General features: G+C 37.8%; 1 long non-coding RNA gene across 1 annotated transcript; it reads left to right on the forward strand.

Annotated features, from left to right (window-relative positions):
* Positions 1-901, forward strand: LOC113461152. Its single transcript, XR_005513740.1, has 2 exons — positions 1-257; positions 340-901. It is a non-coding gene; the product is annotated as an uncharacterized LOC113461152 (long non-coding RNA).
* Positions 902-6,116: the final 5,215 nt, after the last annotated feature.

A 6,116-nucleotide genomic window follows, 5' to 3' on the forward strand; every position in this document is an offset into this window, starting at 1 on the left:
TGAGATAAAAAGACCCTCTAGGACGCCGCTGCTTGCTTTCTTCGCTGAGGTCGGCTTCCGATACCCTAACAGTACAAGCCCAACATCCCCTACGAAATGGTAATAAAATCTTCCTCTTCTCCCTCCGATTCGATTGTACTCGAGGTTTTGATATCTGATCTCTCCTTTTATTCTCAGGACTGGTGCCGAAGAAGGAGAAGGCTCCTCCCCCGTCTTCCAGGCCGGCCAAATCCGGTGGAGGGAAGCAAAAGAAGAAGGTAATGTGATATGGTTTCAGGTTAGTGTTTGGGAATCGGAGGGTTTTGACATTGGATTGGCTAACTAGGGTTTGGATTGCAGAAGTGGAGCAAGGGAAAGCAAAAGGAGAAGGTGAACAATGCTGTGCTCTTCGATCAGGCGAGCTATGATAAGATGCTCTCCAAAGTTCCAAAGTACAAGCAGATCACTCCCTCCGTGCTGTCTGAAAGATCAAGGGTAAAAGATCTCATCTTTATTATCGACCTGTTCTTTATTTCTGGATTTAGTCATGATATATGAGTATCTTTGGGCCGCAGGAGCTCTTCAAATCCCTAAGGGTTCGCGAGGATTCACCATTAGCTCTTCACCATTAGACACTCCAGCTCTGGGATTCGAGGCCAAGGGTTGCGTTGGTTCGATCTCGGCATCTTGAGTCAAAGGTTTCTTGCTGTTATAAAAAATCCGAAGGTAGATTTATTTAATGATCGCCCTTATGCTTTTTTTTTTTGGTATTTTGTTTCTCAGCATCAGCATTGCATTCCCCTGTTGCTGGTGCATATATTTTTTCTTGTGCATCATGAGATGAAGATAGAAAATTGTTTTCTCTATGAGAAGAAGTGCATTATAGATATTGCTTCCTGCTAATTTCTAGAAGAGTCATGTATTCTTAAATTGAACTATTATGTAATGTATTCCCATTACCTTTTCTCTGCTTGTGTTGGTTATGGATACACAAGAACAAAAAAGAAAAATCTCATTGCAATCCTCTTGTGCTTCCTTGTTTGCACAAATAGGTTATATAAGTTGCACAGTTAAAATTTTCAATTGTTTGTTATCATGTTAAAGTGGTGACCCAATCAATTGAACTTGTCATTTAGATTGTTTTAGAAATTTTTAGTTTCTGATGTAATTTTGATATTTCTATGCATAGTTGATGTTTTGTAGTATTTTAATGAATCTTCAGTATAAAAGTTTGATCAGTAATTTTGCATCTCAAAAAGCTTGACGAATTAGGTTTAAATAAATTTTTAAAATATTTTATACTTATTAAAAAAATTATTATTTTTAAAAAAAATCTCTTCTGATGATTTCACCTTAGGCTCCCAAATGCAATGGGCCTCCCCTGATCGAAGCTATGTTGGACCAGAGACCGAATACCTTTTCAAAGGGGACAAATGATTTCAACGATCTGGTATCTACAAATATTTCTCGCGATCATACACCTTGGCCTAATCTACTTGTATAAATTGTGGTTCTCCAACATCACAAGCGAACAAGGTCAGCTAAAATCAGTTACCATAAGGCATATTGAAGCTGGATGCTTCACAAGCGTGCAGAGCGTTGATTGAAGGCACACTACTTGCCAAACTCGAGGATTATTCTTCTTTTGTGGGCCTCCTAAGAAAGATTGTGTCAACCATGGCTGTTCTCAGAGTTTTCTAAAAAGAAAAATTCATGCTGGACATCACTCATTTCTACCGCTGATTAGGATGGTGGTTAATGAGAAGGATTCTCTCTTCCCTCCCAGGGCGAAATGGTCGCTTCTAGATTCACACGGAGATATTTGAAGTGCTTTGACATCTGTGCAGTGCAAAATCTAATGGTTGACCTCATGAGAGAAGATCAATCATTTTTTTCCTTTTAGACGTTAATCATTGAAGACTGTACCGGATGAAGCCGTCGATGGACCCAAACGTAGAAGAAGTCACCCGTGAGATAGAAAGCTAGAGACAAATGATAGATTTTTGTTTTAATTTAATGTTAGGAAAGGGAGGCAATGATGCGCCTCGCATGCAAATACCAACCCTTCCCGGAGTGCGACGAGTGATACGTGGGGTGAACGCGATCGGACATGAATAATGACATTTTAATTATGAGGAAGTTAACACCCGCTCCACTATAATTCACAATCCCTAATGCCCGTAGCTATAACATTGGATTCAATATTTATAATTTTTATAACCACCTATATCTATCTATTTTCTTTAATTCTAAAATAACCAATATATATTATTATTATTATTATTATTATTATTTGCTGAAATGAATGATTCATACAGATCTAATATGGATATATCCAAAAAAGTCAAAATATAGTATATCTCAGAGCGCACTAGGCAGCTCACTCTTTCCAACTCAAATAGTGTCTTTAGAGTGGTTGGCCATGTATGTGTCCACCAGTCCACAGCCTTATTAGCTTCTCTATAGACATGCATGGCCTGAAGATCCACCCCACCACAGACCAAAGCTCGAATGTCTTGAATCAGAGGGTGGCATACATCCGCATCGCCAGTTATCTGCTGGATCCATCTGATGACCATAGCTGAGTCCCTCTATCTTTTTCAACTTACCCATCCCAACCCATTTGCTGCACCAATTGCTAACTAAATATCACAACAAAGAAAAATACATCGTTCGTTCAAGTTTTCATACGAGGGTAGAACATATGCCTGTTTACTCTAGCAAAGGTATCTCATAATTTTCTTTTTCTCTGCCACAGCCTTACGTTTCCCATGGCCCAGAGCATCACCTTCAAATCTAGCCACGTGATTATGTATGCACTAGAGTTCCATTGCTATGAGTATTGAGCCTATGAGGTACCCGCTCCACAGCCTTACCAATGCTTTCAAATCTAGCCACGTGATTATGTATGCACTGCTTCATACAGATCTAGTATGGATATATCCAAGAAAGTCAAAATATAGTATATCTCGGAGCGCATTAGACCATTACTTTTCCCAGCCAGTTAGAACCTCACCCAAAATGATTAGCCGAAAGATATTATTTGGATTTTTTGATCCTATATAAGTATCCAAAATCTATCTAGAAAATAACCGATGTGGGACTAAACACACGCTCGCATAGGTCCTCACATCTCTCCTCATTTAAGCCCTGATGTTCTCGTCAGGCTAAGGGTTCAAATCCATTCAAATCTAATCACAAACACAATGGTCAGTTCTAATGGATCCGTGCTGCAGTGTCTCATAGTCCACATAGATTATGGACTGAAGCTACTCTAATACCATTTGTAATAACTTAGGACCTCACCTAAAATGGCTAGCCGTAAGGTATTATTTAGGTTTTTTGATCCTATATAAGTATTCAAGATCTACCCAGCAAATAACTGATGTGGGACTAAATATATACCCACACGGTCCTTACAGTAATAGTTTCGGATTCAAACTAGGAGAACTCAACACTACGAGGAATGGCTCTCAAGCTTTGAACACGGGACCTCCTTCAAGCACCAGAGGGGGTATGACCACCTTACCCCTCTCCAACTCCTAAAAATCACGTTACTGCTAATTTATCTGCTGCATCTTGTACCAGGACCGTTTGAGGCTCACGACACCATAATGCTATTTTATGTTGCTACAGTTCTGCCTGGCCTTGGTACCAGAAAAGCATCACAAATTGTGAATTCTATGTAGCAAATCATGTCACAAGGTGAAAAAATTTGCAAAACAAGCTTATGAAATATCTTTCTCGTAACAAAAGAAATGTCCCTGTTCATATACCCACAGCATTACAAACATGTAAACATGCAATGGTTATTTTCTGTGGATCAAATAAACAATCAAATGTACTAAACCTAAGTTAGGGAAGCATAATTCACTTGGTGAACACAATTCGCTGAAGTTAAAACACTGGTGAATCTAAACATGAAAAAGCTATTTGAAGTGTTTGAAAGAATTGTTGGACCTAGACCTGGACAAAGCAAATCACAGCACTGTGGATGCGACCTACAACTAAAACGCTGTCAGATGTAGACCAAGCCACCAGCCGCAGCTGCAATTCCAGCAACTGGTCCCGTCATAAACAGATGCCAGTTACAACGAGCAATATTTTATACTCGAACGATCAAACTGGCTGGCAACATGATGGAAGAGGACAAAGTGATTGCATACACTACAGAAAAAAGGACCTATCCCGACGCTTTCGTGGAGCTTTGGCGATGCTAATTAGCGTCGGCTAAAATACCCCCGACGCAAAGCCAAGCATCGGCAAAGCATCGGATATACCAGAGTGGCAAAAGTTTTTGCCGACGCAGGAGTAAAGCGTCAGCAAAAACATGGCTTTACCGACGCTTATATAGCGTCGGCGATAAACCGACACAGCGTTTTCCCCGACGCTTTTTAGCGTCGGCAATTCCTGATTTACCGACGCTTATATAGCGTCGGCATTAACTTTTCCCCGATGCTTTTAGAAATTGCTCAATTGCCGATGCTTTTGAAGCGTCGGCACAAGCGTGCCGGTGGTGCCACGACCTTTTTTTACCGACGCTTAAAAGCGTCGGAAATTGTCTTTTTTTAAAAAAAATAAAACAATAATCAGTATTATAAAATACAAATTACAAACAATATATTATAACAATATGAACCTGTATTACATTGACACAAATACTCAGATCATTCAAAATATGAATATTGATATATCTGATTAAAACTTCATGTTTTTAACTCATATATCAGAAAAGCTGCCATACAAATTACAATGTACTCTAAAAAAGCAAATTACAATGTACTATGAAAAAGCAGAAACATATACATATCAAACTTAAAAGATAATCTAGAATGCATCAGGGACGGGATTCAGCTCTATCATCATCTCTACAAGCGTTTGAAGTATCAGGAATCTACAAAAAAAATAAAAAAAAACCTTAGAAGTTAAGAATAATGTGATACATTAACTCATATATCATAATTGATAATATGCCTCGCGGCATATTGTAATCTAGTATGCACAAAAAAGAATCAATATTAGTTAAATATTAAAAGTATAGAAATAATTTATAAATTGCAAAATAATTTAATGCATAAAACTAATGTTTTACTTACCATTAAGAAACTAGCCAGCTCTCATTCAACATCCATCCTAACCAAACTAGTAAAATTCAGTTCATCAATTGGCGGAACATTAAAAGGCATACACTGAGTATAAGTCTCATCATCCTCCTCTGCTAACCCTTTTTTCATATCATACAAGTCCCTAGGTTTAGTCTTAATAACAACAGACCAATCTTTATCTTTAGAGTCTTGCACGAAGAACACTTGTTGAGCTTGAGATGAAAAAACAAATGGGTCATCTTTCAATAGCACACCAGTATGTATCAACCTTGAAAAATTTACTAGTGTGAAGCCATTTATATCTTGCCTCAAACCTCTAGATGAGTTTATATCCACCCAATCACATCGAAATAATACTACCTTAAAGTTTCCGTAATAATCCAACTCATAAACATCTGTTAGGGCACCATAATAAATTTTTCCGTCCGCCTCAACCATAACTCCACTATTTTGTGTTTTTCTAAATTTTTCACATTTTTTTGTATGAAATTTAAAACCATTTATAATGAACCCATCATATCTGTTGACAATATTGTTCGGACCTCGAGCAAGGACTATTAATTCATTGGAACAATGTCTCTCCATCATGGTCGGTACCTAAAAAATTTAAGTCAGATAATAATTAATTTTACAAAGTTCCGACCGTAGAATATAATAAAAGACCTAATAGGATTCAACGTCTAACCTATTTTAATAACCATTCAGGAAATAACTCAACCAACCATCTTTGCTCAATCCTTGGGGTAGGATGAATGTTATTGTTGGCGCTTCGCTGAGCCACTAAAAAATCTCTGCACGAGAAAAAATTTATTTGTTTTGAATATTATATCTGATATGACAGTAAATTGTGATTTGTTATAACCATACTGACCTGCGATACTCGGATATTAAGTCACTATGAAGTAAGACATAACGATGTGCCTGTGCCAATAATTTATGATGAATTACAGTACTTTCAGCTTTCCCCACAAATCTTCCACCAGATGAGAACTTGTACTCCTCTGCATTATGTATAATATCGTAATTCCTTTG

The sequence above is a fragment of the Phoenix dactylifera genome, chromosome 10, assembly GCF_009389715.1.
Source record: "Phoenix dactylifera cultivar Barhee BC4 chromosome 10, palm_55x_up_171113_PBpolish2nd_filt_p, whole genome shotgun sequence".
NCBI lineage: Eukaryota > Viridiplantae > Streptophyta > Magnoliopsida > Arecales > Arecaceae > Phoenix > Phoenix dactylifera.